The sequence below is a fragment of the Chrysemys picta genome, chromosome 5 (genome assembly GCF_011386835.1).
Source record: "Chrysemys picta bellii isolate R12L10 chromosome 5, ASM1138683v2, whole genome shotgun sequence".
Taxonomy (NCBI): domain Eukaryota; kingdom Metazoa; phylum Chordata; order Testudines; family Emydidae; genus Chrysemys; species Chrysemys picta.
In genome coordinates this window covers 37,464,602-37,484,497 of record NC_088795.1, presented here as the reverse complement: position 1 = coordinate 37,484,497, position 19,896 = coordinate 37,464,602, and the positions used below count along the sequence as shown (strand labels likewise).

Here is a 19,896-nt window from a genome sequence, read left to right as displayed (position 1 = left end):
CCCTTTCCATTTGGCTCTGCACTTCTAGACTTCATCTATGGGTGGAAAGTCCCAAATTACTCTGAGAAAAGCTGATCTGGAAGTATTTTTGGCACTACTAGAAGCGGGAAATACGTGAAACCTCATGAGTTCATTCTTGCAAGATTTCCAGCCAAATTTTGCAGTCTCAGGTGTATTCAAGCCAACCATGAATTCTCTACCTCCCCTTAAATAGAACCGTTCCAAGGTGAGAGTGTAGATAAATGCAAAAATCATGACCCAAAAAAGTAAAAGAAAGCCACCCCGTCAGCTTCATGCACTGATCTCTGATTCTTCACCAGAGAAACATGGAAAAATGTACAGTCTATAAACTTTCAGATTCTTGACTGAACAGCTCCCACATAGTATTATGAAGGACCTCTTGAAGAGACTGGCTGAAAGTTTATAACATGGCATATTGCCAGTATTATACCATTAGGCAAAACAAGAAAACCAATGGAAAGGAACACTATTGTCTATTGCTTTCCTCCTTCATCCGTACTTTCTAGCCAGGTTTTGCAAACATTTGAATGTGAGAGAGAATAGAGAAGTTGATGAATTGTTGGAAAGGAAGGGAAGTTATTAACTTTTCATTTGCCTAGCTTGCTAGCTTGGGTCATGTTAGAGGGTATAACTATTGTTCAGTAGTGTTGGAGAAATTTTTTAAAATGTATTTGTAAGAAATAACAAGGCCTCCTAGATCAAATGGATAAGAACCATTTTGAAGGTATATAAATCTAAAGAAATAAAGGGAATACATTTGTGTTCTTTTTAACCCTTCCACCTCTCTTCGCAGGGGTGTGGGGGGAGGGATGATTTGGCCCTTAAACAGTTGCTGTACTTCAACCCAGAGATGTCTGCACTTCATCAGTGGGTGAAGTGAGTTCTATATATGTGTGAGAATCTCACCCCTACTTTGACTCCTTAATGCCATGTAAAAGGGTCAGAGTGATGTAAAGAGGGCCTAAAAGCCCCATATCTGGTCCAGGGAGGATTCCCTTGATACAGGCACTGTGGGAAACAGCAGCAAGGCTGTCTCCCTAGGACCACTCATATGCTCAATTCCAGGCAGTGCTGTACCCCATGGGCAGTCTGGCTCTTCTAACTTAGACAGGTCCCCAGGGCTATCTAAGTTACACTATCTCAGTTATGCTGGGGGCCTATCCAGAGCCTTTAATAGCCCAGGATCAGGAGGACAAAAAGTGTCTTAAAGCTGCCTTATCTCCTCCTTTCCAATGACTATGAGGTCTGCGCTGCACCTCTTAGGGTTTGTCTACATTGCAGCTGGGAGGGTACTTCCCAGCCCAGATAGACAGACATGCACTAGTGCTGCTTGAGCAAGTGCACTAAAAATAGCAGTATAGCCAAGGTTAGCATGGGTGGCAGCTCGGTCTAGCTGCCTGAGTCCAAACCTGACTGGATCCCCCGGTTACGTACTTGGGCAGCTAGCCCAAGTCAACAGCCAGGCTACCCCTGGTGACACTGCTATTTTTAGCACAGTTGCTCGAGTAAAACTAGTGCATGTCTGTCTACTCAGGCTAGGAAACACACTCCCAGCTGCAGTGTAGACATACCATTAGAGAGACAGCACAGAATCTCATCCCGGGATTGTTAATCCACGAGTAAAGTTTCTAAAGCTCTTTAGGATACCTCTGAATGAGAAGGTGCTATATGGCAATAATATTATTGGCAATAATAAATGTCACAATTGCTCCTCTGTATTGAATTAACCTCAGTTGTGTTTTCCTTTAAGTTGACCATGTAAATGGTTAACCCTTTTCTAAGTTTATTATTTTTGTAACAATTGTGTTCTTATGCAGCTCATAGGGCTGTTTATCAGTTTTATTGAATATTTTCAATAGTATGTGTCGGGGACTTTTTAACCCAGACGGCACGGTTCGTTGTCTGACCGCAGAGAGACAGGCAACACCAGCAAGGTCCAATACAAGCTCTTTATTGAAGAGTGCACACAACAATAGAGAGCGGCCCGTCTCCAGAGAGAACCAGCCACGATTACAATAACTAGTGAGATTATATAGACAGTTCCGTCGCGTCATAGTTAAAGCAACCCAATTCCCTCCTTTACTAGTTAAAAGCTTCTAATATTCATGCATATCTATGTTCTTTGACAGTACAAACAGTTCATGATGCCTCAGCAGCTTCTTATCAGCTTTTTCATCATGCACTAGAAACTAGGAGAAAGTAGGGAGTTAAGAACAGAAACAGGGAGTGGAGACTGCAAGTCTCCATATGTCCAAACAAACCGTTCCTAGTACATTTGGTACAAGAATACGGTCCCCCCTTTATCTCATTCTTTGAAGCCCAAGCAAGCATGTCCTCATGTTTCACAGAGAGACAGGAATGGCCCAGCAACTACAGTTAGCCTAACTTTGGCTAAACTGGCCAAACAACCTGTTCTATACTCCATTTTCCTTGGACCTAACATATGGAAATGCTGACTAGTGGAATCAGCGGGCCTCATTCTTAGATAATAACCAGAGGGATGTTGTGAAGTGTAATAGCATAGCGCTTAGTCAGCCTGGCTTTGGCAGATGCTCTGCCCGGTTTGAAAGATTTGCTCCAGCTAGAAAGACTTTTCCTGGGTTGGGAGGTTAGTTTAGGCTCCAGCTTTGGAAGACTTAGTTAGCTGAGATTAGGTAGAAGCTTGTCCCAGGCTTGAAACACTGAGTTTAGCCTGGAAGCCTGACAGAGAGCTGTATCTAGGGTGACCAGATGTCCTGATTTTATAGGGACAGTCCCGATTTTTGGGTCTTAAATAGGCTCCTATTACTCCCCACCCCCAGTCCCAATTTTTCACATTTGCTGTCTGGTCACTCTAGCTGTATCAGATTTTTGTTCAGCCTAGACAAAGGCTTTATTTAGTTCAGGGGTCAGCAACCTTTCAGAAGTGGTGTGCCGAGTCTTCATTTATTCACTCTAATTTAAGGTTTCGTGTGCCAGTAATACATTTTAACGTTTTTAGAAGGTCTCTTTCTATAAGTCTATAATATATTACTAAACTATTGTTGTATGTAAAGTAAATAAGGTTTTTAAAATGTTTAAGAAGCTTCATTTAAAATTAAATTAAAATGCAGAGCCCCCCGGACCGGTGGCCAGGACCCGGGCAGTGTGAGTGCCACTGAAAATCAGCTCACGTGCTGCCTTTGGCACATGTGCCATAGGTTGCCTACCCTGATCTAGCTCTAGAAGTTCTTACCTTAGCTGAGAGCTATATTGCTCTGAATTTGCTCTGGAAATTTTTGTAACTGAATTCATTTAATTTCCTATGGGACCTAAATTTAAAGAAGTATATATTTTTTGCTGTATGTTTAGTGCTCCTAAGTCATTTTCTGCCTCTTTTCTCTTCACAATACCTGAGTCTATGATTCACAGCTCACATGTGTCAGAACTCTCTGTGATAATATGTCAAAGAAGGGGAAAAGATGAATTAATGCCATTCCAGTATCAAATTTCTGAAAATATAAGCCTCACCAGAAGTAATGAATACTTTCTCAGAGTATAAGATATTTATTAACAACAAATTTTGCAGGGATATCATATTTTTCCTTCAAAGAATGATTTTCAAACAGAAATGTTAATTGTGCAGCATGTAAAGGGAAGTCATTAACAAATGAGAACTGTGCTTGATTACACTAGTCATCTCAAATAAATTCCCTGATTGTCTTAACCTTTCCTTTTTTCGCACTTAGTTCATCTGCATGTGATAAGTGTTAATAGTGTTGTACTTAAAGTACTGCACAGGATCTTTTCAGGGGGAATAAGGCAAAACGCCACATTTATTAGTAATACATGTATTCATTAACACTGTATTATATGCATATAATATATTACACTTACACTCACACACACACACAAACACACTCCGTCTTGTTGTTACCAATTAGTTGCTCCCCTTAACTTCACTGGCCAGGTGAGTTAGATGGGGGAGGGGGTGGAGCCGGGCTTCTGCCGATCCGGATCGATGCTCCCATGTTGACAAGATGAGACCCGGGGTCCTGTGCAAGACACCTCACTTTTATAGCAGCTTTCCTCTTATGCAAATCTAGACCAGATTCAAACTCTGTGTCTGTGTCCATTGGTCCTTTGTGCTGCTTTCTTTTGAGTGTTGTCCCAATGCTGCAAAGAGGGTGTTTCCAAAAGAAGGTGCTCGCTTCTAACCCCCGAGGCCGTGGGTATGTCTGCTTGTCTTTAATGAGCCCACTTGACACGTTTTATTGTCCTTGGGTCTGGCTCCCAGCCCCTCTCCAACAGTTGAGGCTGTCTGGAGGTGCCGCCTTCCATGCCTTGCTCATCCACACCTCATTCATTCAACAGGGCAATTGATTAAGAGTGGGGGGGGGGGAGAGCTCTTGTTCTACTGCTAGCAAAAAGAAATTTTTCTTCTATCTTATTCTATCCTGAGGGGTTATAATATTATACCAAGGGCAATGCAAAGTTTCTAAATGAGGTTTTGATACAAAGTCCCATGAAAACAGAGGTCACACATGGGTAGACGCACCACAAGGTTATATGAAGAGGCACAATGTAAAGTCATATGAAAATTATCACAGATTTATCTACAATAGTTGAACTGTTCGTATAAAAAGGATGAGAGCCGATTCATCCATAGTGATATAAATAAAAACAGATGATAGATGAAATCTAATGGAAACCAGCCATATCTGTATTACAACAGCAGCATTCTATAACAGGCTATACAGTGCACTGGGGATATGTTGGGGTGGGGAGTAAGAACTTTTTACTTGTTATATTATCCACCTGAGGGGCCCAGTCACATTAATATAATAGAGTCAATGAAACTTACAAAGACAAAAACATTAAGGGTTTTCTGTAAGGGCTACAATACTCAAAGAAAATGAATTTCCTCATTCATGACAACCTCTGCATGCATACAGAATCTCATTTAAAAATCACACTTTTTACTGGCAGTAGTAATTTTGTTTTCTCATTAGGTTCTTACTATAACAATAACAACAACAATAATAAATTAATTACAAAATCTTTGATCTGTGTAATAACGTTTTAATAGCTATTCAATTTATACTATTTACAATAATTCCTTTCTGTTACATATAACTGAGCCAGGCATGACAAGAAATATACCTAAATGTACCTGATAGAAAAAATAGTGATTGTAAAATAAACAATACTATTATTTTTATTCTTGGCCTAGGCCACTAGAAATTGCATAGAAATACATAGAAATTGCCATAAGAATCAGTAGGTTCACCTACTCCAGAAGCCAGGCTCTGGCACTGGCCATAGAAGATGCGTCAGGGTTAGTTATAATAATGCCACAGTAGGCAGATGTAGGATAATATGCCCCCACATTATGGGTCTTATAGTTAGAGATTGTCTTAAACATTGAAGAATGAAATTTAATATCCTTTCCAAAATGTTTGGTATCATTGATTATGAAAACTGGATATTCTTGATATCTATAGAAATGTACAATCCCTTTTTGAATCTTGCTAAGTTTTTAGCCTCAATTACTTCCCGTGGCAATTAATTCCACAGTTCAATTACATGTTGTATGAAGTATTGAATTTTCCACCTTTTAATATAATCAAATATCTTCTTGTTGTTGTGTTGTGAAATTGGGATGTTCCCAATCTACCTTCTCTGCCAGTGTTTCTCAAATGCGGCCACGGTGGCTGCATGCGACCACCAAGACCTTTTCTTGGAACCACAGCCTCCTGGGCTGTGGTGAGGGGGATGGGGCTGAAGGCAATGGCCCCTCTCACAGAGCTGCCAGCAGCCCTGCCCCCATCTGGAGACACGAACACTGGAGGAGCAGGCAGCTGGTGAATTCCCCACTTTTCTGGAAGTAGGGGAGACAGGCTCCGGCCACAGGGCTTCGGGCTCTGTCCACGCGGTGGCTGGCTCTGGTTCCAGGCTCCGGCCCCCACCATCATCCCCGGGCCCTGCTGCCTCCCTGCCCACCTCCCCATCCAGGGCTTAATTTGTCCCAGGGCTTTCCGGGGCTGAGTAAGTCTGCTGTGAAAAGTGATATTAACAAACATACAAATATCATGTTCCACAGCAGAAGACTTACCAGCTAGCAAGTCTTGGGGGGGGGGGGGGGGGGGGGAAGCACAAGCGAAAAAGCAAAAGAAACAACAACAACAAAAGACAATAACATACAAAGTGCCTTATTTGTGTTTCTATTCTGTTTAGGTCCAATAAAGAATAGCGACAAATGTAAATTATTTTTATTACTGAGTCTGAAAAAACCCTACATACATAAATTACAATGATTTGGACATGTATATGTGCATATTTATTTTGTTTTTCATAAAGATAATTAAGTATTTTAGGAAAAATTGTCAGTAAGACCATGAGCAAGAGTTGGTGGCTGCACTCTGAGGCCACCAAAAATTTGTTGTGAGAACCCCTGCTCTAGACCATTCATTACTGTATATACTTTTATCAGGTATTTGCCTCCTTTCTGAGGTAAACAATCCCAACCTTTTCAATCTCCCTTTTTATGAGAGTTTTTATAGGCCCTTAATCATTTTTGCTGTTCTCTGAACTTCTGCTAGTTCTACAGTATACTTTTTGAGATGGGGTGACCAGTACTGCACACACACTTATTCCAGATGAGGCTGTACCATTAATTTAGGTAAAGGTATAATGTTCTCTGTTTGATTCACTATCCAGTTTCTATGCATCCTCGTATCTTGTTAGCTTTGTTGACTGCAGCTGCACATTGTACAAAGGTCTTTATTGAGCTGCCTAAAGTGACACAGTGAGCTGATTGTAGGCAAGTGCAACAAAAGTGATTTGTAGAGAAGGGGATATCATTTACAAAAGACTTTCAAGATAAATTAAAAACACTACATTTTTGACTGTCTTCCAGAAATAGTGGAAACCAGGAAATCCATATATTTATATGGAGCTTTCAATTAAACAGGTAATTTTCTATCATTTCTGTACGGGGCCAGTAGGTGACTGAAAAGAATCCACACAAGAGATAGTCAAGCAATTAACAACTTTCATTTGGTGAATTTAACCACTTTACTTTTTGCAAATTGTTTGTGAATAAACTGAATGTAAGGAATGTGCTTGCTATTAAATTGTTCATGTGTTTTTATGTATCAGCCTACAGATTGCTCACAAACTGTTTGCTGCAAGAATTCCCTTGAGAGTAAATACATAATACTTTTGGTCTTAGAGTTGAACTGTGGGATTGTCACACAGATCATATGGTACAGTTTCTGTTTCCTGATTGGATGACTTAAGCTTTATAAACTACTTCTACCAGGAAAAGATACAGTATTTTCACTGAGGAAACTTCACGTAGGGCCTGAAATAACTCTGTATCATGAACAAAACTGATCACAAGCATGTTCATGAAAAACGAATGAAAAGGGATGCAAAAGAACCCAAAGTGAAATTTTATATAGAAATCACCAAAATATTCATGATTTTTTTCTTACTATTTGCCAAATGATAGCACTTTCCTGCTGATGAAGTCAGAAGAGCAAGAAAATAGGGGGAAAGGAAAAATTGAAGGAGAAAGAAAATGTAGGAAGACATGGAAGAGAAAAGGGTGCAGGGGAACAAACTCAGCAGAAAGGAAATAGGCAGTGCTGCTGTGGGAACCCTCCATTAAACAAAGGTAAGGCTGCAAAACGCACAGTGATAAAAAATAAGATAGACATTGAATTGCAGTGTATGTAGCTATGGAACTGTGATGCCCTTATTTATTGAGTGCTACATTTTTTACATGTCTAAGAACCCTAGGAACTAGGAGCAGAAACAGCAGTCATTTTGTTTGCAGAGTTGTTACAACATATACAGAAGAAACACACAGTTTGCTCTCTCACATGGAGACTTTTACTTTTGCTCTTATTGTTGTTTTGTTTTCCTGTATCTAAAATAAGTCAGACTGAAAGTACATGGTTGCTTTGTGAGGATAGAAAAACATACCACATAGTAGACAAAATGCAGTAGAAAAGATAGTGGTTATTATCCTTAGCTATCGCATATATCCAGCTTATTTACTCTCTTTTTTTAAGATGTTTTTAAGAAACTGCTTCTGCATCAGTTTGAGTCTTACATCAATGTAATTGTCATGCCTAATAAATGCTTGGATACCAAAGTGATGAACATAGTATAAAACCTTAGAGAGATTAAATAGATGCCTGATACTTATCCTGGCAGCAGTGGGAACGTTTGTTACCTGAAGCTATATTACTATGACTTTGAGAGAGGTAGAAAAAATGGGCGTGGCAAATGGGGAACATGGGCATGGCATATCAAACTCATTGCGGGAATACTGGCTATTTCAGTTCAAAATTGGGGGGATTGATAAGGACATAGGAAGGCAGAGCCCAACTGCAAAGTGCCTTAATACAGCAGGAATTGGAGGCAATGAGGAGAGATTTTATATACATTATATACATAAATGAAATGTCCCAGGCAGAGGAAATAAACAGCACATGTGTTTAAAAAAAAAAAAAAAAAAAAAAAGAGGAAATAACCAAAATAACCAACCACAACCGTCACATAAGACAACTTTATTCTCATCTTGTCTCCTTAATACTGCCCTAATATTATATTTTGATATAATCAAGTCCTGTGGCTGCCATAGGGAAGGTGTGGGGTCAGGGCTGGCACTATGTTGGAAGGAGAGATGGGCCTATGAAAGGGGTGAGGTGATTCACAGTATGAAATAATTTGAAATAGGAAAGGCATATCCAATTGAAACTACTAGGGAACTGTTAGGTAGTGGTATGTAATTACCCATATAGGAATATGGTCAGGATTTCAAGCTTAGAACCCCCTAGCTTTTCAAAGAGTGTTATGGAATCTTCTGTTACATGGCTACAGTATGGGCAGAACCTCAGTTATTCATCTTATCTGAAAGAGCACACGGTGCTCCCTCCAGCAGTATGGTGACCCCTAACAAGAGGCTGCGGGATGGGTTTGGTACTGACTCAAAAAGAAGTTGTCTCCTACTTAGGCCATGATTCAAAACCAGTTGAAATAAATAGAACATCTCCCATTGACTGCAATAGGCTTTGAAGCAAGCTCCAGAACCCCACTTTGTTACCAAGACACTCTCAGGAAAGATTGCATGAGCTCCACTTCCTTTTCATTGGGAAACTGGTAAATATCTACAAAAACAGGCAAGTTCTTCAGTATTTTTTAACAGGCCTTGATATACTAGCTGTACTAGTGCTTTTTTTTTTTTCTGTCTTGGCTGGAGTCATCATAATGACTTTCAGGATGCAATAACATTTTCCCCTCAGAGTTTAGACAGTATGAGTTAAGAGAGCTCAAATCCTTTATTATTCTGGGCAGTTGTAAAGGAAAATATTTTGTTAAGGGAAATTACTTGAACATGTATTTTGAACTGAAAGTGCTTACAGAACAAAGGAGCCTAAATTGACAATATAGTAGTTACTTGCTGGCTTAAATGTTTTAGTTATTTAGGATAGTTATATTATTTAAAGAAACATACAAGTGCTCAGAGTCCCGTATTTTTGTAAGGAAGCTACTTGTTTATTGCATATTTTTGGTTATGAAACTGAAACTTTATTTATAGAAAGTGAAGTAAACTGCTATTAATTTTAAGCATTCATGTAAATGATCTGAATACAGTGACTGCAACAATCACTACAGAATTTCAGTGGAACAACTATTGAATTTATGTAAACTCACAAAGAACATTAGGCTTTAGCTGAATTGTTGAAGCCTAAAGCTAAAGAGCAGTTACTCATGTAGCTTGGGAGACAATGTTCGGAAACATTTATTGCAAAAGGTAACGCGTAAAGGAAAGTAAATAAATAAAACAAATGTTGAGTTTAATACATTTGTGGCAAGATCATGTTCCTGTTAAAGTCAATGGCCAAATTTTCCTGGACTAAAAGGGATCAAAATTGGGCCCTTTTATTTCTGTATTTTACTGGCACAATAAACCAAAACATCAAACCATAGTGGAAATTTAAGTGTAAAACTCATGTTTTTAAATGCTGATGCATGCTCTAATTCAACAATCACCTAGACACATGCTTAAACCCAAGTACATACCCAAGAGCTCTGCTGAATTGGGGCCTTGAACACATGAGTAACTTTAATAATGTGATAGTTCTGCGGAAGTCACTTTTTTTATTTTGCTTTTGTATTTTTTTTTCTTTGTGGTTTGTGTTGAGCACAGTAAAACTTTTGCAAAACAATTGCTTTTATAGCAGTTGTGATACCACATCCTTTGTTCTGGACATCTTTGTGTTGTGATTGCTTCCACACTTACTTCAAAAAAAATAAATCTGGTCTCTGCCATTTGTTCACTCTTGAAATTTTGTCTTTATACTTTGGTAGCAAATCTTAATTAGATGTACTTCTGTTCTTTCACTGCTTGTTGACTCTTTCATTTGGGAAGCATTGTTTTCATTATCCTGCAAATATCCAAGGTTCTTTTTAAAGTCAAGTCCATTTCTTGCAATAACCTTGCTCTGATCTGTTTATTCGTTATACCAGAATTAGTTACAAATAACAGATAACTGTTGAATATAACGTTGTTATATAGGTCTGTAACACAGTGGTCAATAGTCTTGTCAGGCAGCTAGTTTCTTGTAAAGAAAACATGCCTTACTGTGACATTCTAGTGTGGATCACAGTATTCCTGAGACTTCTCAATAACTGTGGCGGTTTCCAGTCATCTTTATGATTGTACTGGAACACATTGTAGCTCTCCAATGCCTCTGGGCCAGCCACACACAGCATTTGGAGAATTTTACTCCAATTTCTCTGCAATACCCCTTGCTTCCACAACTGAGGGATCGAAATGGCTTCATTTATTTTATTTTTGCCAACACTAACGTTTTCTTCTGACACTATTTAATAGGAGTGTGACACACACAGGAGTACTTCTGTTTATTTTCTGCCCCAATCATATGATGTGGACCAGGATCACCTGTCAAATCACAGGGATCAGTATCAGTCTCTCTAGTGGTTATAAAACCACAGTTATAACTGAAAACTTTGTAATTTCAGCACAGCGGCTCAGTACACTTACCCTCATCACAGACAGTCTCTTGACACACATTGATTAAATTTTCAGTTTTGCCTTTATGTAACCTACTCAACAGAAAAAATATACTCTAGTCTAGTGCTGTCAATTCAACACAATCCACAATAAATTTACGTGTAAAAGAATTTTTGGGATGGGGAAGGAGGAGAAAAAACAAAAGAAAAGCTACTTGGAAGCTGTTGAGAAAAAGTCATACATATGTGATATATACCAAAGTGAGTTTGTTTATCAAAGTCTTTTCTTTTCTTTTTTCTTTCACAGATTAATAAATAAAGGGCACAGTGGCATGAATATACCCTAACCAGGAACAAATAAAAATAAATTAGAGAAAAGCTTTATTTAGGTATCTACTTATCTTTGTATAACATTTATACTGTTATATTCATCTAGCTTGAGAAGGGAGGGTCTCCATGTGCCATGATTCTTACTAGTGACAGCTGCCATTTGTTTGGTAGTTTAGCCTATGCTACCTGATGCTCGAGGAAATTCAATAAACAAGCCTGCTCACTCACTGACACACCAGATATTACTAGTTCCATTACATACTTTCCGTTATGATCACACTTGCCCGTTTTCCCACTTTCCCATTCTTGCTGCTTATTAGGTTCAAGTGCTAAATAAGGAAAATCAGAAATAATTATACATTAATATTTAAAAATCATAAAATATTGATTAATATACCTACAACAATGTTCTGACTTCATTAGTGTGTAAATGTGCACTCCCTTAAATGTCACAGCTATTCAAATACTGAAGTCTTTATTATATTTCTGATTAAAGCATGCTCTGTCAGGGAAAGGAGGAGAGGGAATAAGTACAAAAACATTATCTATGTCCATCCTGTTTGCCTATATTAGATGCCCATCATCAATTTGCCTATTTTGAAAACTAGGAATCATTTAGGGTATGTCTAAACTGCAGCTGGGAGCATGCTTCCCAGCTTGAGTAGACAGATGCACTAGCTCGAGCAGAGCTAGCACGCTAAAAATAGCAGGATAGCCAGAGGTAGCATAGGTGGCAGATTGAGCTGGTTGCCTGAGTAAGTACACAGGGGGTCTGGGAAGGTTTGTAGTCCAGCAGTTAGTCCAAGCTGCTGCCTGTGCTACCTCTGGTACACTGCTTTTTTTTAGTACACTCCCAGCTGCAGTGGATATGTACCCTTAAATTCCATTTGTTCTCCTACTGACTCCACATTGTTAGATTTCAATAGACGACCTCCCACCGCTACATAAAAAGAAAAAACAGATACAAACATAGACAAGGACAAAACATAGCAAAGAAAGGCAGGATCTCCACAACAGTACTGATTTATATAGCATCATTTTTAGGGTTGTCAAGCAATTAAAAAAATTAATCGTGATTAATTGCACTGCTAAACAATAACAGAATACCACTTATTTAAATATTTTTGGATGTTTAAAACATTTTCAAATATAGATTTCAATCATAACACAGAATACAAAGTGTACAGTGCTCACTTTATATTTATTTTTATTACAAATATTTGCACTGTAAAAAACAAAAGAAATAGTTTTTTTTTCAATTACCTAATACAAGTACTGTAGTGCAATCTTTTTATCATGAAAGTTGAACTTACAGATGTAGAATTATGTACAAAAAAAAACTGCATTCAAAAATAAAACAATGTAAAACTTTAGAGCCTACCAGTCCACTCAGTCCAATTTCTTGTTCAGCCAATTGCTCAGACAAAAAAGTTTGTTTACATTTGCAGGAGATAATGCTCCCCGCTTCTTGTTCACAATGTCACATGAAAGTGAGAACGGGTGTTTCCATGGCACTGTTGTAGCCGGCGTTCAAAGATATTTACATGCCAAGTGCACTAAAGATTCGTATGTCCCTTCATGCTTCAACCACCATTCCAGAGGACGTGGGTCCATGCTTATGATGGGTTCTGCTCGATAACAATCCAAAGCAATGCAGATCGATACATGTTCATTTTCATCATCTGAGTCAGATGCCAACAGCAGAAGGCTGATTTTCTTTTTTGGTGGTTCTGGTTCTGTAGTTTCCGCATCAAGTGTTGTTCTTTTAAGTCTTCTGAAAGCATGTTCCACACCTCGTCCCTCTCAGGTTTTGGAAGGCACTTCTGATTCTTAAACCTTGGGTCGAGTGCTGTAGCTATCTGTAGAAATCTCACATTAGTACTTTCTTTGCGTTTTGTCAAATCTGCAGTGAAAGTTTTCTTAAAATAAACGTGCTGAGTCCTCATCCGAGACTACTATAACATGAAATATATGACAGAATGCAGGTAAAATAGAGCCAGAGACATACAGTTCTCCCCCAGGGAGTTCAGTCACAAATTTAATGAACGCATTATTTTTTTAACAAGTGTCATCCGCATGGAAGCATGTCCTCTGGAATGGTGGCCGAAGCATGAAGAGGCATACAAATGCAATGCCAGCTACAAAAGTCCCATGCGAACACCTGTTCTCACTCTCTGGTGACATTGTAAATAAGAAGTGGGCAGCATTATCTCCTGTAAATGTAAACAAACTTGTTTGTCTTAGCGATTGGCTGAACAAGGAACTGACTGAGGGAACATAAGCGATTGGCTGAACAAGGAACTGACTGAGGGAACATAAGAATGGCTGTACTGGGTCAGGGACCAAAGGTCCATCTAGCCTAGTATCCTGTCTACCGACAGTGCCCAATGCCAGGTGCCCCAGAGGGAGTGAACCCAAGAGACAATGATCAAATGATCTCTCTCCTGCCATCCATCTCCACCCTCTGACAAACAGAGGCTAGGGACACCCTTCCTTACCCATTCTGGCTAATAGCCATTAACGGACTTAACCTCTATGAATGTATCCAGTTCTCTTTTAAACGCTGTTATAGTCCTAGCCTTCACAACCTCCTGAGGCAAGGAGTTCCACAAGTTGACTGTGCACTGTGTGAAGAACTTCCTTTTATTTGTCTTAAATCTGCTGCCCATTAATTTCATTTGGTGCCCCTAGTTCTTGTACTATGGGAACAAGTAAATAACTTTTCCTTATTTACTTGCTCTACATCACTCATGATTTTATATACCTCTATCATATCCCGCCTTAGTCTCCTCTTTTCCAAGCTGAAAAGTCCTAGCCTCTTTAATTTCTCCTCATATGGGACCCGTTCCAAACCCCTAATCATTTTAGTTGCACTTCTCTGAACCTTTTCTAATGCCAGTATATCTTTTTTGAGATGAGGAGACCACACCTGTACGCAGTATTCAAGATGTGGGCGTACCGTGGTTTTATATAAGGGCAGTAAGATACTCTCCATCTTATTTTTTATCCCCTTTTTAATGATTCCTAACATCCTGTTTGCTTTTTTGACCGTCACTGCACACTGCGTGGACGTCTTTAGAGAACTATCCACGATGACACCAAGATCTTTTTCCTGACTCGTTGTAGCTAAATTAGCCCCCATCATATTGTATGTATAGTTGGGGTTATGTCTTCCAATATGCATTACTTTACATTTATCCACATTAAATTTCATTTGCCATTTTGTTGCCCAATCACTTAGTTTTGTGAGATCTTTTTGAAGTTCTTCACAGTCTGCTTTGGTCTTAACTATCTTGAGCAGTTTAGTATCATCTGCAAACTTTGCCACCTCATTTTTTACCTCTTTCTCCAGATCATTTATGAATAAATTGAATAGGATTAGTCCTAGGACTGACCCTTGGGGGACACCACTTGTTACCCCTCTCCATTCTGAGAATTTACCATTTATTCCTACCCTTTGTTCCCTGTCTTTTAACAAGTTCTCAATCCATAAAAGGACCTTGCCTCTAATCCCATGACATCTTAATTTACGTAAGAGCCTTTGGTGAGGGACCTTGTCAAAGGCTTTCTGGAAATCTAAGTACACTATGTCCACTGGATCCCCCTTGTCCACATGTTTGTTGACCCCTTCAAAGAACTCTAATAGATTAATAAGACATGATTTCCCTTTACAGAAACCATGTTGACTTTTGCTGAACAATTTATGTTCTTCTATGTGTCTGACAATTTTATTCTTTACTATTGTTTCAACTAATTTGCCCGGTACTGACTTTAGACTTACCGGTCTGTAATTGCTGGGATCACCTCTAGAGCCCTTTTTAAATATTGGTGTTACATTAGTTATCTTCCAGTCATTGGGTACAGATGCCAATTTAAAGGACAGGTTAGAAACCATAGTTAATAGTTCCGCAACTTCACATTTGAGTTCTTTCAGAACTCTTGGGTGAATGCCATCTGGTCCTGGTGACTTGTTACTGTTATCAATTAATTCCAAAATCTCCTCTAGTGACACCACAATCTGTGACAATTCCTTTGATTTCTCACCTACAAAAGCCGGCTCAGGTTTGGGAATCTCCCTAACATCCTCAGCCGTGAAGACTGAAGCAAAGAATTCATTTAGTTTCTCCGCAATGACTTTATTGTCTTTAAGCGCTCCTTTTGTATCTCGATCGTCCAGGGGTCCCACTGGTTGTTTAGCAGGCTTTCTGCTTCTGATGTACTTAAGAAACATTTTGTTATTACCTTTTGAGTTTTTGGCTAGCCATTCTTCAAACTCCTCTTTGGCTTTTCTTATTACATTTTTACACTTAATTAGGCAATGTTTATGTTCCTTTCTATTTACCTCACTAGGATTTGACTTCCACTTTTTAAAAGATGCCTTTTTATCTCTCACTGCTTCTTTTACATGGTTGTTAAGCCACAGTGGCTCTTTTTTAGTTCTTTTACTGTGTTTTTTAATTTGGGGTATACGTTTAAGCTGGGCCTCTATTATGGTGTCTATGAAGAGTGTCCATGCAGCTTACAGGGATTTCACTTTAGTCACTGTACCTTTTAATTTCTGTTTAACTAACCCCCTCATTTTTGCATAGTTCCCCTTTCTGAAATTAAATGCCACAGTGTTGGGCTGTTGAGGTGTTCTTCCCACCACAGGGATGTTAAATGTTATTATATTATGGTCACTATTTCCAAGCGGTCCTGTTATAATTACCTCTTGGACCAGCTCCTGTGTTCCACTCAGGACTAAATTGAGAATTGCCTCTCCCCTTGTGGGTTCCCGTACCAGCTGCTCCAAGAAGCAGTCATTTAAAGTATCGAGAAATTTTGTCTCTGCATTTCGTCCTGAGGTGACATGTTCCCAGTCAATATGGGGATAATTGAAATCCCCCACTATTATTGAGTTCTTAAATTTGATAGCCTCTCTAATTTCCCTTAGCATTTCATCGTCACTATTACTGTCCTGGTCAGGTGGTCGATAATAGATCCCTAATGTTATATTCTTATTAGAGCATGAAATTACTATTCATAGAGATTCTATGGAACATGTGGATTCATTTAAGATTTTTACTTCATTTGATTCTACATTTTCTTTCACATATATTGCCACTCCCCCCACCCCCCGTTCTGTCCTTCCGATATATTTTGTACCCCGGAATGATTGTGTCCCATTGATTGTCCTCAGTCCACCAGGTTTCTGTGATGCCTATTATATCAATATCCTCCTTTATCACGAAGCACTCTAGTTCACCCATCTTATTATTTAGACTTCTAGCATTTATATTCAAGCACTTTAAAAAATTGTTACTGTTTATTTGTCTTCCTTTTCTCATGTGTCCGATTCTTTTTTTATGTGACTGTTTCTTGTCTGATCTGGCCCTTAGATTATCCTCTTCCATCCTCTCCTCCTGACTAAAACCTGGAGAATCTCTATCAATAGACCTGTCCGATCCACGTGCTCCTCTGCAGCAGTCGGCTTTCCCCCATCTCTTAGTTTAAAAACTGCTCTGCAACCTTTTTAATGTTAAGTGCCAGCAGTCTGGTTCCACTTTGGTTTAGGTGGAGCCCATCTCTCCTGTATAGGCTCCCCCATCCCAAAAGTTTTCCCAGTTCCTAATAAATCTAAACCCCTCCTCTCTACACCATCCTCTCATCCACACATTGAGACTCTGAAGCTCTGCCTGTAGAAAAACATCCAAAAATGTTTAATAAATTTCAATTGGTATTCTATTGTTTAACAGTGCTATTAAAACTGCAATTGATTTTTTTAATTGTGTTTAATTTTTTTGAGTTAATCACGTGAGTTAACTGCGATTAATTGACAGTCCTAGTGATTTTTAATAATCATATTTTGCTGCATATTTATTTAGTACACAGTGTATGTATCTTTGTGTATACGTCTGTACAGATATTGAAGTTGTTTTCATAATATTTTTCTAACCAGAACTTTGATAAGTTTAGGTCTTTGTGTTTTGTGAATTATTTGTGAATCATTCCTGCTTTCTGCCAGTTAGTCATAAAATATTGGTTAGTCGTAAGTATTCACTAAATAATTTTCAGATTAAAGGTGGTTCAAAAACTGTTCACTGCAAATGCTCACTATTTGCAGTTTGTGATGCCTGGCTGTTTGTATTAGATTGTTTTGGCTGCCTGCTCAGATGGCTGACCCTTTCTAATGAAAAAAGATGAACAATAACAATGAATAACCCATTTCCAGGACAAACTGGTGAAACTTTGAGATTCACATATAACTTCAAAAATACTTAGTTGTACAAATATCTGCAATTCACAAATAATGTCACTCCATGACATCAGCAAATCAGATTCAAATAATGTATTCATTATTAGTCTCACAAATTTGTTATTATTCAACCACCACCACAGAGAATCTGTTTGAATCAAAACTCAGTTCTGTATCTCATATTTTTAAAATTGAGGAAGTCTGTGCATTTATTTCCTCCAGGTTTCTAATACCTTACAGCAAAAGCCAATTAAGTACTTACTACTATGTTGTTCAACATTTCAGTCAGTGAAGAGAAAATGGTATTTCAAGCTTATCATTTTCTCTGAGGACAAAGACTGCTACAAAATAAATACTGCAGTGGTAGCTTTCAGCTATTTACCAAGAACCATATTCTCATGTGGAAAGTGATTTGTAATGCAAACATTAAACTTGTTAGAATCAAGGCGGGACACAGGGGCTGTCAAAAGTAATTGTATTGTAGTGAAAACTGTTGAAAAGTAAAATTTCTTCAGGTAAGGATTCATGAAACTGTGAAATTCTTCAGGAAGTCCTGGAAATCTGCATTGCAATACCCTGTTTCCTAAGATTTCCAGAGGGATCTCACAGAATGTATAGTAAAGCTGCATTTTTTTCTTTTTGTAATTACTCTGCTCATACCAGCTGTGCGATATTCCCTCTTGTATGGATACATTCCATACAAATAATTGCAGAAAATGCTGTTTTCATTTCCTTTGGTGATGATAAGCCCAGTTGCACACATTTATTAAAACAAATAACCAGTGAATTATATATAATATGCCTATTTCATACATTGATGCAATTTGAATAATTTTAAAACATACATTCACCATGTGATGTTAAACATTGCAGTAACAAGCACAATTCCTATTGGGAATATTGAAAACAGCATCACTAGAATGATGCTATTGTAGGTCCATGTTTTGGGTGGGACACATAGGATGAAATCCTGCAGCCCTTTGGTACAATTATAGAAGCCCCCACCCTCTGTGAAGGGATCAAGAAACAGAACTTTAAAGCCTGTGTGCTACAGATTCATTTTCTACTGCTGCCTTTTCCGATAGACCCACTTGGGAGTATTACATTGTTATCCATGCAGAGGGAAACCTTTTCTTCCTAGGCAACAGCTCAGTTAAAAAGATCTGGATAGCAGTTGGAGGAATTACCATGTGAAGCTGTGGTAGCAATGTACATTCTGTAGCATTGATCTAATCCTCCAATTCTAACAGTCTGCTGAAATTTTACCACTTTGTTTTCCCCAGTCCAGGATTATAGTTCCTCTAAGGTTAGCAAGGAGAAATGTTCCCTTCCCCTGAAGGGAGCAAACTAACAATAAAAGCAAATGAATTTATGCTTACAAACAGAGACAGGGCATGTGAGCAACTGGCCAAACTAATTTGTAAGTTTCAGGTTAACATTAACATAAACATAGATATAAATACAATCATCAAAATTCCACTTGTGACAGTGAGTTTCTTTGTGTATAGTCTGCACTCTATTTGGAAAAAGATCCAAATAAGTAATATAAAATCAAGGCTATGTGCCCAACATTCCTCCCACATGGAGTCAATGTTGGAGCAATACATTGTCCACCAATTGCCTCTGAAGTAGATCAGTCTATCTGCCTGGAGGTATTGTATTGCTGATCTCTGCCTAATGAGACTCCTGGCCCCAGTGGCTCTAGGAGTATGAAATATACCCTTTGTTGGTGCTTCTCCTCTGTTGTATTTTTCCCCTCCCTGTATGTGTTTTAAAAAGACAAAGCAAGCCAGCCCCAGACATCAGTGACCATAAGTGTAAGTTCAGAATTTCAATAAATCAAATTCCTATATGTTTAGGAACAGACCCCTAGCTGGGGTAAACTGGTATTAGCTCCATTTAGGTCAATTTAAGGTCCATTTAAAACAATGAAGCTAGGCTGATTTACATCAGATAAGGATCTGAGATTTATAATCTATTAAAACGATATATTTATACAAATTACTCCAATCTAATACAACTCTTTTTCCCCTTTATTATTGATTTCCAAATCAACCTGCATCACTGAAAAAATAATGCATAGTGTGTAAGTTCTTAACATTTTTCCCCCAGGTCCACTTCCCTTAATATGATTTCAATCACTTCTTCAGAAATAGTAAGTTCCCATTATACTTTTTTAAAATAACAAAATAATCTAACTCATACAAAATCTTTCCACTAAATACTCTATCAGCATATTCTTATAAAAGCATAATTCATCTGAATTACCACATAAAACAATATGTACAACACTCAGATAT

General features: G+C 38.4%; 1 protein-coding gene across 4 annotated transcripts in view; it reads left to right on the top strand.

Moving 5' to 3' along the window:
- ARSJ (arylsulfatase family member J) overlaps positions 1 to 19,896 on the top strand; it is a 118,550-nt gene that overhangs the window by 70,895 nt on the left and 27,759 nt on the right. For 3 of the 4 annotated variants that reach the window (XR_508933.4, XR_006172649.2, XR_010601304.1), the window contains one exon: positions 7,496 to 7,660. The gene's annotated coding sequence lies outside the window, so the exon portion shown is untranslated. Of the gene's footprint in view, positions 1 to 28; positions 227 to 7,495; positions 7,661 to 19,896 lie in introns of all 4 variants that reach the window. The other variant, XR_010601303.1, reaches the window with a different exon arrangement.